The 14,875-nt window shown below is 36.7% G+C and overlaps 1 protein-coding gene across 4 annotated transcripts in view; it reads left to right on the forward strand.

The window, feature by feature from the left end:
- The window catches only part of HECW1 (HECT, C2 and WW domain containing E3 ubiquitin protein ligase 1), a 455,900-nt gene that overhangs the window by 53,077 nt on the left and 387,948 nt on the right, over positions 1 to 14,875 (forward strand). The window lies entirely within an intron of this gene.

A 14,875-nucleotide genomic window follows, 5' to 3' on the forward strand; every position in this document is an offset into this window, starting at 1 on the left:
CAGACATATATGCATTAGGCCTCTTGGTTATAATAGAAATCTACACAAACTAGCTTAAACCAAAAGAAAGGCCAGTCACCCTTCTTTTTTATTGTCCTTTAACAAATAGACAAATATTTCTTCAGCAAAATGGGTTTATTGGGGAACAACAAGGAATTACAATTTGCCGTATGTGGTCTCCTGGTATACTACTGCAAATCCAGAAAAACAAAGGAGAGGAGCTCTTTTATGGGCTTGGGAGGGGATGTTGTAAAGGAAGAGTCTATTGGAGGAAACAGAAAGTTTAGAGTATAGTTGACTGAGTTATGGCAATCTCCCATTGGCTGAATTGTTCCTGGGCAAAGAGAAATCTTCCTCCTGCTGAGTTAGTAATGTAGTATCACTTCTTGTCAGAGATGCAAGCTTTGTCTCTCCTCTTGGAGTCAGTAGTTATGTGCTGAGTGGTACATGTGTGAGAGTACCCTAATGTAGCCTCCAAATCCCATTTTAACTGAGTTTCTGTTTATTAATTTCCACAGGTTACAGCTTGTGAAAAGACCCTGAAAGGAGAACACATATACAGAGATCAGAGTGCTGGAAGACAAGTCAGAGTAGTAGCAAGGCTGCATTTTAAAGGGCTCTGTTAATGGCTTAGGGAATATGTAATTTTGCCCAATAAGGAGGAGATGGTGTTAAGTCTCATACCATCCAGGCCTAGAAAATGGGCTGAGGATCAAGAGCACGGTTAGGAAGAATCTATTATGTAGATGCCAGCAGCCACTGAGAGATGAAAGTCACTCAGCTGACCTTACAGCAAGTACGTGAATCCCAAGGAAATCAGACAATGTGTTCAGCTGGAAATAGGGTTGAAGCAGTGTATGTGCAGTGCCAAGTGCCATTTTGCACATAGGAAGGGAAAAAGAATATTCCTGGGAGAGGTTAGGCAGCTAGTTAGGTTAGAACATTAAAGAAACCAGATTTTTTAACTTAGAGGAAGTGATACCTTTATCTTTATGTCTTGGTATGTATTCTTACCTACTTATAAATGGTTGACAGTTGACACATTACGATGGGTTAGGTATAAGCATAAAAAACCAATGTATTTTATATATGATTTTTCCTTTCCTTAACTTTTAATTTTAAAATACAAACAAATGAAAATAAGTGTACGAGTTTATAAAAAGTAATGTCAGACTTTCTTGTCTAGAATGAAGGTTATGATTTTACAATAAAGGAATTCTAAAACTATTCTGAATTAATTCCACTAAGTGTTGAGCTGCTCAAAGTCCCTAGTTGGAACACACACACACACACACACACACACACACACACACACACACATTTACATTCTGGTCTGTTGTTTTAAAAAATTGCATTTTAAAAATGTATTTCCTATTACACAAGTCTGGTATTTCTTTAGGTCTTGCTTAAAGTTTGAGTGAACATTTAAAACTTTAGACATCATGCTTTTAGTAAACCCACTGAGTGCTGGCCATGAGCCATGGATGGAATGCTTATACATTCCATGTAGAAAACCTAGTGGGAAACGACAGTCTCATACATAAATAATTATATGAGTGTATGAAAAACAATGGAAGGAAAAAGGATGGAGTTTCAGCTCATATCCTAGAAAAATCTCTAATCCTGAAATTTCGAAGAATTTCCTGTGAATGGTAAACTGTTAGGCTTAAAACTATTTAATATAGAATCTTCCTCCAGGGTTGGGCATTCTTATATCTTTTCTCTGTTGTCCATGACATAGCAGGAAATCTTTTTCAGTAAGATGGCACTTATAGATAATAAAAGTCAAATGGTTTTGGGGTATTTTATCTGACAGCTTTTGAGATTAACATTACTTGTGTGCTGTGAGCTTTAAGTTGTGACAAGTTGAATATTTAAGCAGATGTAAGATATTTACGGTCACCGAGTGTTATGTCATTTATAAATTAAAAAAAAACTAAAATTCTTACTATTTTCACTATTGGGCTTTAGAGACTTCTAGGATGTTTTTTCATAAATTTTTTTCATATAGGTCTGTATTTGACATCAAACACATACACACAGACAGGGTCAATTTTTACTTATGTACTAATTAATCTATTATTATATGCACTCTAATGTAATGTGTTACTTAACGTTCAACATCACTTTTATAAACATGCTTTTGGTTTTGGGAAAATTAACAATCAAAAGCGATGCGAGAGGCCCTTCCTACACTATTTTATTGCCCCACAACTCAGAATCCTTTTTCTGGCACAGATTTCTATAGGGAACCAATGTAACAATTAGAAGTCTGTCCTCATTATAAGAGTCTCGGAGGAATACACAGTGTTGAGAATACTTTTATTTTCTCAGTCTCATTATAAGCAATCCTTGGATGCTGCATGGAGATGCTCTATAGACGGCAATGAATGCAGTGAAAGGGATGCTTTTTAAACTTAGATGGAATAGATGAGCAGCTGGAAGGACACAAACAACTAGATCATTTCACCTCTCCCTGGGTTGCTTTGTTTGCCCTTGTCAACTCTTTAATTGTGGCTTTAAGCACCCTGCGTTTGGGGTTCCCAAACCTGATTCTCTCCAATGGTGTAGTTTTCACACTATATGCACAAAAATCTGAGCTTCTAGGGAAGTGTTTATACCTCTCACTTCTTACAACTAAAAGAGCTCTAATTATCTATTTTATATATTTTGGCTTTGTGTAAAATTTAACCTGAAACTAGAATTCTCTGGGGAAAAAACATAAACAAAGACAGCAAACCTCTGCTTTCAAATGGAAATGACCATCATGAGAATGTTCCAGACATGTTTCTCAGGTCTGCGGTAAACAAGGCATGGGTGGAGGCACCTCGTCTAGTGAAAGAGTGGTAACTTTTGAGACTAATGGAAAGGACACTAGACTTCTTAATCTCAGGGGACAGGGTGGTATGAATAAAGGCAGGAATAAGTTAGGGTCTTGGATTAAATAAATATATATGCTCCTGATCCTGTATCAAAGAAAGACCAGAAGAAAGCCAGAGAATCACAAAGGTCCATTTGTCATGGCTGTGAGGGAACCAAGGTTTTGCTATCTGATTTCTGGAAAGGAAGGATTGGTTTACTTAGAGACGGTCAAATATAAAGTTTCGATACGGTGTTTTTCTCCCTTAACACCCAATGACCAGACATTGCTTCAAGGGAATGTCCACTCCTAACTAAGTGTTAAGAATACAATTTGATTAAATAACAAGCATCTAGGTGGTGGTGGGTATACTCACCCACCACCACCTAGATGCTTGTTATTTAAAATGAATCCTAATAAGTTGAATTTCAGGTAAGATTGAGAAAATGGCATTTCTTCCTGCTGCATAGAGAAAGGGTTTATACTCCAGTGCCTGAAAACCCCTTGTATCTGAGGTATTCTTTTGCCACTAAAGGATCCATGGAAATCTCTTAAGTGGAAGCTGGATCCTTATCAGTCCTGATTCCCTAGGTCATGAGTAGGTGGTCTCGGAGAGATCTCCACCCCCTCCTCCCAGCCAATTTGCCAAATGCCCTTTCTCCCTTAGTTCCTGCAACTATTCTATTCCTCACTCCAAACTATGTCTTTGTCCTGCTTACTGATGATGTGACACAGATGACTCCAATTTCTTCTCTGTTTCCTCAGTCTTCTCCTCGTGTCATCCTGGACCATGAAATCTTTCCAGCCCAGCCTTGAACCAGGGTCCTCCTCACTTCTTAGTCACTAGAATGAGCTGAATGGAACTCCCCGGGCACTGCTTCATGCCCTCTCCAAGTTACTATTTCTTCCCTTAGTTCTCAGTCTTCAGAGCTTTTTTTTTTTTTTTTTTTTTTTCGGTTATGGAATAAGATTGTTTCTTTATTGCAAGGTACACAAAGTTTTTATTTAAACCAACTCATTGGCACATGGGAAATATTATCAAAATGTCTTATGCTGGACAGTAAGAAAATAAGAGCAATTTAAAATAGTTGACATTTGCTCTGCCCCCAAAGCAACTCAAATAAGACATACTTAATTTTATGTGATCATATTCTTTTGTTCTATTTAAAAATTTTATTATATAATATTTGATAAAATAAATACATTTTATATGTATATGAAAGTGATGAGGCATGTTAATAAGACACCTATCTCACAACTTAAGAATTAGAACAGCAAAATATACCTATGTGCTCCATTAGCCCATCCTACTGATTTCCTGGTATCATTTTCCCAATATTTTATTATGAACATTTTCAAAAACAGGGAGGTTAAAAGCAAACATTCCAATTATTTTTAAAGTAAAAATGTTTCTGGAATGTTGAGAATGGAATTTCAGTAACTTAATAATCTGTCAATGCTGGTTGATTCTTATTCAAGTGGATAATTACGAGATTCCTTCACTGTGCGGGTTGTGAATTTTCAGATGAAAGCACAGGAAATCACTGCCAGAAAGCAACTGATTTGAAGGCAAGCATAGTAAATCTACTAATATTTGTGAGATCTCTGTGCAACTAAGATGATGTATTCTGGAAAGAGCATGAAGCCTTTATGTAAAAAAGAAGTCATGGGAGTTTTAAAGTGGCATTTTACTCCTTTCCTTTCCATAAATGCTCACTTGGATAAATGCAGAACTTTCGTGGGTGGTTTTTGATGTTCTAGTCATTTTTTCATTTTCACAGGCATACCTTGGTTTAATAGTCTCTCAGTGCTGCTACATTTTCAGTATCTAATTACATCTTAAGTTTATTTTTTCCTTGCCCATCAGAGCACATTTCCTCTTAATATTCACAGTGGCTAATGTCTTGCTCACATTTGAGTAACCTTTTAGATAATTCTTCTCAGGTAGCCACATGGTATTTTCTCAGCATATTGTTTGCCTACTTTGCAAGTACTCCTTGAGGAAGAAAAATGCATTACCTAGTGGAGATGGTATTTGCAGATAAAGAGTGGCAAATATAGTCAACCACTGATAAATGATGAACCTTTCGTACCCCTGGATTCAAATCTGGAGTCCATTTCTATATGTAAAGTATTTTGTGGGAAACTCTGAAAGAGGCCTCCACTATCTTCTTTTGCTGTACCATATTTTTTCAGAAAGAACAGAGACATGCTACAGCCAGAACTATACAGTGGAGCTATAGAAAGGGGCTAGGAAGCAGTCCTAGTTTTATACTTTGGAACTATATTTCAGTTATGTGTCTGTGATTCTCTAGAATGCAGTGTCTTCATCTGAAGTCTGGGGACCTCTGAGGCAGAATTTCTGAAAGTTTGTTTAGAGACTACCTGCATTAGAATCACTTGACAGTGCCTGTTAACAGGAAGGCTCCTGGGCTTTCCCCCTAGACCTCCAGATTATTATTTGGAGGGTTGAAATGTGGGAATTTGCATTTTTAACAAGCTCTAATGGCTGCTCTTTTATTTACATCAAAGTTTGAGAGATACTTCTCTAGAGTTTCAATGTCAGAAATTTCCTGAAATTGTATGGAAATATTTTTGTAATTTGCTTATGGACATTTGACCCTGACAGTCAAAATATTTGGAACAACACAATAGAAAATAGAACCCTCAGGCTCTGAAGGAATTAATACTTGTGTCTTAAAAATTCGAGATTGACTAGTTTGGCTTCTGTGGGAAACAATAACCAGAGAGGCTTAATGGCTAAGAAAGATTCGCAGAACCAACTCCCAACACTCTTCTCTCTAGGCCATCTGTGATGGGGACTTCTACAGTCACTCTACAGTATTCAGTTCTGGTCATGTTACCCCTAATAGATAAATGTCATGTGCTCCCTACTACTGAACTTGTTAGCTGATATTATGAGCATACTGGCTGGGTTGGTCCCTAATCACATTTTTCAGTATATTCCCAACGGTCATCCTCACTATGCTATTTTCCAGCCAATGTGAGCTACTCACCATTTTATCTTCCATGTGTTGCGGATAAAAAAGGCTACAGAGTCAGACAAACCTGAGCTCCAGTCCTGCACTGCCACTTGTTAGCTGTACAACTCTAGGCAAGTGACTTAATCACTCTGAGCCTCAATTTTATTATTAATAATGAGAATAATAACACCTACTAAGCAAGTCTTTGGGAGGATTAAACAAGTCATTGCAAACATGGAGTTTGGCACAATGTCTGGCACACAGAGAAGAGCTCAAATGCTGATACCATTGCTCCTGTTCCTTTTCTGCAAGTCCCAAACCTATTCTTCTCCTCCTTGAAGTCTTCACTAATATTCCCATTACTCCCTGGCAGGAGGTATCGCTCCTTGTTCTGAATACTGGTAGCATTTTTTCTTATCTCAATTTTGCATTTACCACTCCCTGTTTTGGATGACTTTTTTTGTACCTGGCTTGTCTCTCCTACTCTCCATATCAGGATTCCTATCTGACTATCTTCATTGACCCAGCCAAAAGGCTTTCAAGCACATGAAGCTGCTCAATTGGAACTTGGTTTCAGTGCTCTTTATAATAGAGAAGAATTTAGTATATGATACCTTTCATGTCACCCAGGATTAAACAAGAAACTTTGTAAAATGAAAGAAATAATCAAATATCAAATGACCATAAAGCTCGACCTCCAGACAGCTTTCTACCTAATGTCTGCTTTATATAAGAACTTATGTTTATTGAGCTGTATGAGGTTTATTATGCACTAGTCATTGTGTGAAGGCCAACCTCATCTAATCTTTACAACAAGCTTTGACTAGAGTTCTCTTACACATCCAATTTAAAAGTGAGAACTTGGAGGTTTAAAGAGATAAAGAAAGCATGCCCAAGGTACTACAGTTGGAGATTGTGCAGCCAAGGGAACCTCATGCTTTCAACTGCTACATTGGTTTGATGCCTACTCTGACTTTTAAATCTTAGAGTTCCTTTCATTGTACATACTTTAAATTAGAGAGAACTTGGTGAATGGAAAGCTCAATAGCAAAAGTAGCATTTTCGGAACTCTTCCTGAAAATATCTTTCTTATGGAGAATAATATCTGATTTAATTAATGAAACTCTGACCATAATATTACCTAGAGGATAAGGCCTTGGAGAATATCAACCACTTTTTAAAAGGTTCTAGGCCCTTTACAAATATCACTATGAAAAAATAAAGCATTTTTGTCCAAAATAATTTATACCCTTTTCCCCAGCAGTGAGAAGCCATCAAAGTGGTTGACATTCAAAACAGATGCTTGCTTTCCTCAGGAAATAATAAATGGAAAATAGCCATTGTAGGATGCCAGAGAGTGTGTCTGACAGCTACACACAAAGGCACCATTTGAATCAAGCTGTACTATTTGTGTAATATCAAAGGTGAAACTGAAATTGACTGCACTGAGACCAAAGGAGATTGTAATATAATGCTCTTACTCCCAAATCTTAGAGCTTGGAGTGTGATATTAATGCCAACCTTAGCTTCAGTTGTAATTCAATACAGTTTGTTGTATTGAAGAGCTTAGGTATAGGACTAAAATTTAATAATCTTTATAGTTTATTGGTACTTGAGCTCTTAATGTTATTGTGTTCACCCATTGAAATGAATACTAGTGATTACTTGAGATAATTTTATATATGCTTTTTTTTTTTTGGCTGAGAGATCAAATATACCCAAATATAAAGATTGTACTTGCAGTTTTAAGAACAGAAGAATACAAAGAAATATGTTTTAATATATTTAGTATGATTTACTGCATATATTAAATATTATAACATAGACTACATAAACTGTGACTACCTTAATTATATCAGGGTTAACAATTGGGGTCACAGGGTTGGGGGGAGGTTAGGTAACACCCAGATTTTTCTAATCAGGAGCCCATATTCAAGAGATTGTGTAAAAAAACCTAACCAACAGTTCATTATTCAGAGCATGGCTGAGCTATATTTGTTACCATCCAAATCAGCCCTAAAATGCACAAGGAATGTTAGAAGTAATTTTTTATTGGTGAAATGAATAAGAGTTCAATTCAGCTAGGAAGCCAATGCAGGTAACTTAGCCTTTGCATATGAAAAGTAAAATAGTCAGACTTAGCCAGCAACCTTAGATTTGATTCTTTGCTCCTCTGGCCCCCAAATTGCTAAAGGAGTCTTGCAACTGCATTGGCTTTCAGCTGAGTTATTATATTTGTCTTAATATTAACTTTTATTCAGGATACTCCATACAGTGGCTAAAAAGACAAATGTTAGGGACATTACCAGGTTATAGCACAGGTTGTATGACTCTGTTCGAGCCTGTGGGTAATGAGTGTTTGCTCAGAATTTAGAAAGAGCTTTATGGTCACTGCACAGTAGCACTATGAACAAGCTTGTGTTAGAAGAGTCTTCAAGTTCTCGCCCGCTCTTACAGTTAGAGGCTGTTCAAAGAACCCAACCATTTTGAGTATCTAAATCAACTTAGGCTTATTTCTGCCAAGTATATATATATATTTGTATATTTCCAGTGATTTTTGTTGTACCTTTTGCTGTAACTTCCAAGAATACCTCTTCCAGGCATCTCTGTAGTACACATATAAAACCCTTGTTGACTGCATACAGTTTTAAAGTGAGAGGGCAGCTCTTATTACATCTTGATTTCAATGCAGGTTTTCGCTGACCATTGTCTAACTAGAATGTCTAACTAGGCTCAGTGTCTGGTGAGGGTAGCTACTAGTTTGGGGAGCAAAGGGTATAAGATATAGTCTTTGTATGCAGATGCTGATCTGTCACAAAGCATTTGGCTTCACTACATAGTTAACAATTGGGGTCACAGTAACATTAACTTCTAAAACCTTGTCCCTGTCCAAACAGCCTTTTCCACTTCCTACCACCAGCCACTCTGCCCCTTAGATCTGGTAGTTTATGTCAGGAGAATAGATACCTGGTTCTTCTTCCTTATCCTAAGCTCTTCTGCTTCTTCTCTTAAGTAAAGATGCCACAAATACCTCTGCCCCTCAGCAGAGTCCCTGATATACACAGCGTTGGCTTATTATTAAGAAAAATAACACCTAATACAGCCAGCATGAGTTAATGTCAGTGATACACTGACGAAGGTTTAAAAACTGGCTATTATTTTTTAAATGAAGTATGTATACACACAAATACATTTATAAAAAATTATAGTAATATGAGATGGAAAAAATGGCATAGATGATAGAAGCTCTGTTCATTCCTCTGGAAACCAAATCGAAGTTGTGACAGAAACAAGGAGCAAAGAAAATCACCTGGGATTTAGATGAACAAGCCCTATAACTAGGGAGAGAACTAAGAAATCACCCTGCAACTGCAGAAGGTAGGACAGGGTGAGGACATAAGGCTGCCCAATCCCAAGTGACTGAGTAGGACAGAGGCCATAGCAGAGGCAGCTGACAGCTGCAGATGCCTTTTGAAGGTGACGTGTCCATGAGCAGACTTTTGCAGTGACAAACCTCTTCACTCTGAGCACTAGCGCCAGTTTGGCTGCATGAGGAGCTTACACTGGGACACTGAGTTGTTGGACTGAGAACCAAAGCACACTCTGTACAGAAGTGCTGGCAACATTCATTGTTTCTCTGCTGAGCCCTACTGCCACCCAGTGCAAGGACTCAGTGCCATCTTAGTAGAGATGTCATCAAACTGGATAACAAAGGTCATTCTGCTGGAGGATTCCCTGAAACTCTACCTCCCTCAACTTGCAGCCCCACCCAAGCCACATCCAGGTATTTCCTCAGCAAGTCTGGTGCTCCATGCTGAGCCAATTCCAAGATTCAGACTTGTGGCAACTGACCTCAGTTTCTGGTATGGCTTCTTAAGGCAACTATATGCACAACATCTGTGGATCACTTGCTGAATCTTAAAAAGTGGTCTCAGAGGGGTGCAGGCTGGGTTAAACTAGGCCTGCAGCTGAACCCCTCTCAGGACTGTACCACTGGACACTTACTACACAAAGCTGCACTAATAAGACTGGAAGATTTAAGAGCTTTGCTTAGTACACAGAAACAGACATAGGAAGACAGCCAAACTGGGAAGACAAAGAAGCAGAAACCTTATGAAAGAACAGAATAGAGATCCAAGAATAATGGAGTCAAAAAATTTAACAAATGCAGAGTTCAAAACATTGGTTATAAAGATGCTCATTGAACTTAAAGGAATGTAGATGAATTCAGTGAGAAATTTAACAAAGAGATAAAAACATAAAAATGAAAATAGAAATTATAAAAGGGAACTAGTCAGAAAGGAAGAACACATTATCTGAGATGAGAAGTATATGAAATGGAATAAACAGAGTGAATAAAAAAGATCAAATGACCTATATAGAGGATGAGAAAGCCAAGGGCACTCAATAAGAATAGCAAGGAAAAATAAGTCAAGACTATAATAATAATAATAATTTTTTTTTTTAAGCCTACAGCACCTGGTCTTCCTAAGTCATCTCCCATCCAAGTACAAACCAGGCTTGATTCTCTTTAGCTTCCGAGATTAGATGGGATTGGATGTATTCAGAATGGTATGGCCGTAGTATAATAACAATAATTTAAGGAGCCTATGGGCCACAATTAAACTTAAAAATATCCATGTCATAGGGGTACTGGAAAAAAACAAGACATTGAAAAACTATTTGAAGAAATAATGATGGAAAATTTCTCTAACCTGGTGAAGGAAATAGACATATAAACTCCAGGGAGCTCAGAGAGTCCCCAAAACCAGGAATCCAAAGAGGCCCAGACCAAGGCACATCATAGTTAAAATGCCAATGGTGAAATACAAAAAGAGAATCTTAAAAGCAGCAAGAGAAAAGCAGTTAGTTTCTTAAACGAGAGTACTCATAAGACTGGCAGCTTATTTCTCAAAAGAAACTAGAGGGCTTGGCACAAAATATTCAATGTGATGAAAACTCAGAATCCACAACCAAGAATACTTTATCCAACAAAGCTATCATTTAGAGTTGAAGGAGTAAAGAGCTTCCCAGACAAAAATAAGCTAAAGGAATTTATCAACACCAAGCCATTGCTACAGGCAATGTTGGAGGGACTTCTTTATGAAGAAAAAACATGTACCAAAAACAGGAATAAAGAATGGTAATAACTACATTCCTATCAACAAGTACCTCAAATAGAAAAGAATTAAGTGCTCCAACTAAAAGATAGAGTGGCTGAATGTATAAGAAAAGAATATCCTTACATATGCTGACTACAGGAGACTCAGTTCAGATTAAAAGACACACAAAGATAAAAGGAAGGGGATGGAAAAAGATATTGCCTTAATGGACCTAGAGGGTATTGCACTGAATGAAATGGGTCGGATAGAGAAAGACAAATATCTTATGAGTTCATGTACATTTAGAATATAAGAACAAAATCAACAACAACAGCAACAAAAGTGGAAATAAACTGATAGATACAGAGAATATTTAGACAGATACTAGATGGAAGGGGGTTGAGGAGGACAAAAAATGTCAAAAGGATTAAGAGGTACTAATGGATTGTTGCAGAATAAACATGGAGATGTAGTTTATCACAGGGAAGATGGTTAATAATGTTGTAATCAATATGTAAGGGGGAAGAGGAGTACTAGATTTAGTGGGGTGATCATGTTGTGAGTTATGTGGATCTCTGATCATTATGCTATACAACTGAAACTCATATATTATTGTATGCCAACTATAATAAAAAATCACTGAATTATACAATGTAAATACAAGCAACTAATTGTCTATTAATTTCAATAAAGATGAGGAAAAAAGAAATTAAAAAATCACAGCGATGTGAAGGATGCGTAGCACACAGTTTATAAATGATAATAAAATATACAATTTCTTTATTGTAAATTCCATTATCTGTTGATTTTCATAAAATGTTTATAATGATTTTTGACAAATAATTGTATCTACAGTCAAGCTATGGTAGCACCTGACAAATGAGTGCAATTCAAATTGAATGTTGTTTAATATTTATTTCAGAAATACTTTAATTTTAAAATTTTCATTTTGGGGGTAACATTAGTTAATGACATTATATAAATTTCAGACAGATATGAAACCCCTTCCTGTCTTGTATCCAACATTCCGTTGTCTACATCTATGATTCAGGTTTTTTTTTGTTGTTGTTCATTTGTTGCTTTTTTTACATCCCACGTATGGGTGAAATCATACAGTTCTTGCCTTTTTCTATCTGACTTATTTCACTTAACATAATATGCTCAAGATCCAGTCATGTTCTCACAAACGGCAATATTTTATCATTTTTCATGGCCGAGTAGTGTTCCATTGTATATATTTACCACTCCTTTATTCAATCATCTGTCAAAGAGCATGGGTTTTTTTCATGTCTTATCTATTGTGAATAACGCTTCAGTAAATGAAGGCATGTATATATCTTTACGAATAGGTGTCTTCATATTTTTCATGTAGATACCAGAAGAATTGCTGGGTCATGTGGTAGCTCTATTTTTAATTTTTTGAAGATGCTTCATACTGTTTTCCATAGTGGCTGCATCAATTTACATTCCCACCAACAGTGTACAAGGGTTCCCTTTTCTCCACATCTTCTCCAACAGTTATTTCTTGTCTTATTGATAATAGTCATCCTAATCTTAAGTTATACATCCTTATTTTAGGAACCTGGAAAGTAAAGAAAACTATAAAGAAGAAAGAACATCCTTAATGCAACTCTTATATCAATCAATGTCAAATTTTCAGTGTACTTTTTAAAAAATTGTATTTTAGTAGACATTTTTCTCAATTATTAATATTGTATATAAATTTCTATGTCCTGATATTTTCCCTAGATATTATGACATATGTATCTTCCTACTTTACTATAAACTCTTGCTAAATATCCACTTAACGGTGCAGAAAAATCTTTTTTTAGAATTTGAACTTTAACAAACCATGTCCTTCATTTTGGATATGTTGACTGAGGTGTTCTATGATGTATGTAACACTGTGTGAATGGATTTATACATAAAACTTTTTGTCTCTTTCATATTTACAAAGGATGATAATGGGATGAAATGTTTGAAGGGATTTAAATGTTTTTAAGGCTCTAGAGATATTAAAAAATTATATTCCAATAAGGTTGCCGCAGTTTATAGATCCACATAATAGTTTCTAAACTAGAAAGGTGAGTTGACCATATAGTCTAATTTCTGTACTTCAAGGGAATTTTATTTTGTGTGATAAATGCTGACTTAGATGAGATTTTATGTATTTAAGAATCTAGGATCTTCTCGCATTCTTCTCTGATCAGACGCAGTATGTACATGAGAAATGACAAACCCCAGTGTGGGTGTTCCTGGCTCTTCCTTGTTTCCACAAAATCTTGTCAAATTCAGATGTTCTTTCCTTGGTTGGCTCCCCTGTTTTTAAAATTCATTATGGTGGCAATGCTTTATTGGTGCAATAAGGCAAATATTTCAATGGGGGGAGGTTTTTTTTTTTATATATATATATAACCTTTATTACCTTTCATGAGCCAAAAAGGTGGGCTGTGGCAACCTATGCGCAACACTGCTGCCTCAGTGAGGCAGGTTCCATGAGAAAGTACTCTCTGAAGGAAACCTTAAAAGAGCAGGCAAGCCTATTTTTTAATGAGGGAAAGAGTTTTTCACAGTTGTTTCCCTTACTTGTTGCAACAGGTATGATTTATTTTTTGGATAGGACACCTAGGTTGTAAAAATGACTAGAACAAAATAGTGTCACATTTTGTTTATTTCATTTATTTCAGAAGGCAAAGGAAGACTCCTTAGCATCATGGTAATTTTGCTGGGCTTTAGGCTTATAAGAAACACTTAATCTGGGTCTACCCAAAGGGCACAGCTGTGTCCTGTGCTTTATGTGAGAAGGTCAAACAGTCCAGGATGTGCTGTGTTGCTTCCTGCCAGGTCTCTTAAGGGAGCTCTTGACTCCATTGCACTTAGCAAGGTGCCTCCAGTGGAAAAGCCCAGCTGGGCTGCCAATGCGTTTGGTGACTTGAAAGACCTTAGAGCTTGGGAAGGCACTGGGTGGGACCGAGCCCTTGCCCTCCTGTTTCGGACTTGGCTGCTTCAGAGGCTAGGAGAGGGGAGAGGATTAGTTATTTCTCAGGCTGATGTCATTAGTGCTGTAGTTGGTGGAAATCACTTCCATCAATAAATGAGTGACTGTTTTTCTTCCTCCCTAATGCTATTAGCAGATATTGCTTTTTGTTTGTTTCTTAATTTTGACAGTTTATAGAACTTTAATTTTTTGGAATTTAAATATTGGTATTTTGACTTTTAATTCAAAAAGTTGATAGGGACTCTATCTTCACCTGATTTTATCTTAACCCATATATATTATTATATCTAAGACAATTATTTTATTAAATATTTAGGTCCTGTGTAGGATTTTTCACATTCAATTATTTAGCTCTGCATGGCGTGAACCATACTTTGATGCAAACAGCCAGCACCTCTGTGACGATCTGATTCAGCATTGTGTCATCCAAGGTAGGGGCTCATCACACATCCCAGCCATCTGGCTTTGGTTCTCAGAGGATAAATGTACATGCAGAAACCATCTGCCTCATTGATTTAACTCCCTCAGAGATGCAGCTGCACGCTCATCGGTCAGAGCTATTCTGCACTGGAGCATGGCTGGGTTCAGATTGACACACTAAAAGTGTGGTTTCAGTGATTTCTTTCACAGTATGAAACTGCTAAGAAGTCACTTCTGCTAGTTTTTAGTTAAGTTTTGGAGTTAGATTGCATACCTTATTTATTAATTTATACCTGTGGTGGTTTTAAAACTCATGTGAAAAATATGTGTGGTATTTTACATTCATGTACATGCATTCATGAGGAAAAAGTATATTTAAAAGTTTATTTTTCTCCTCCACTTGAACAGTTTTTTAAAATATATATATGTTAGTGTGTATGCATGTGCATATGTGTGTTCATTTTTTAAAAACATCTGCTCATTGTAGGTTACCAATGACCTAGTTAGAGGA

The sequence above is a fragment of the Rousettus aegyptiacus genome, unplaced genomic scaffold, assembly GCF_014176215.1.
Source record: "Rousettus aegyptiacus isolate mRouAeg1 unplaced genomic scaffold, mRouAeg1.p scaffold_m13_p_13, whole genome shotgun sequence".
In the NCBI taxonomy this organism is placed as follows: Eukaryota; Metazoa; Chordata; class Mammalia; order Chiroptera; family Pteropodidae; genus Rousettus; species Rousettus aegyptiacus.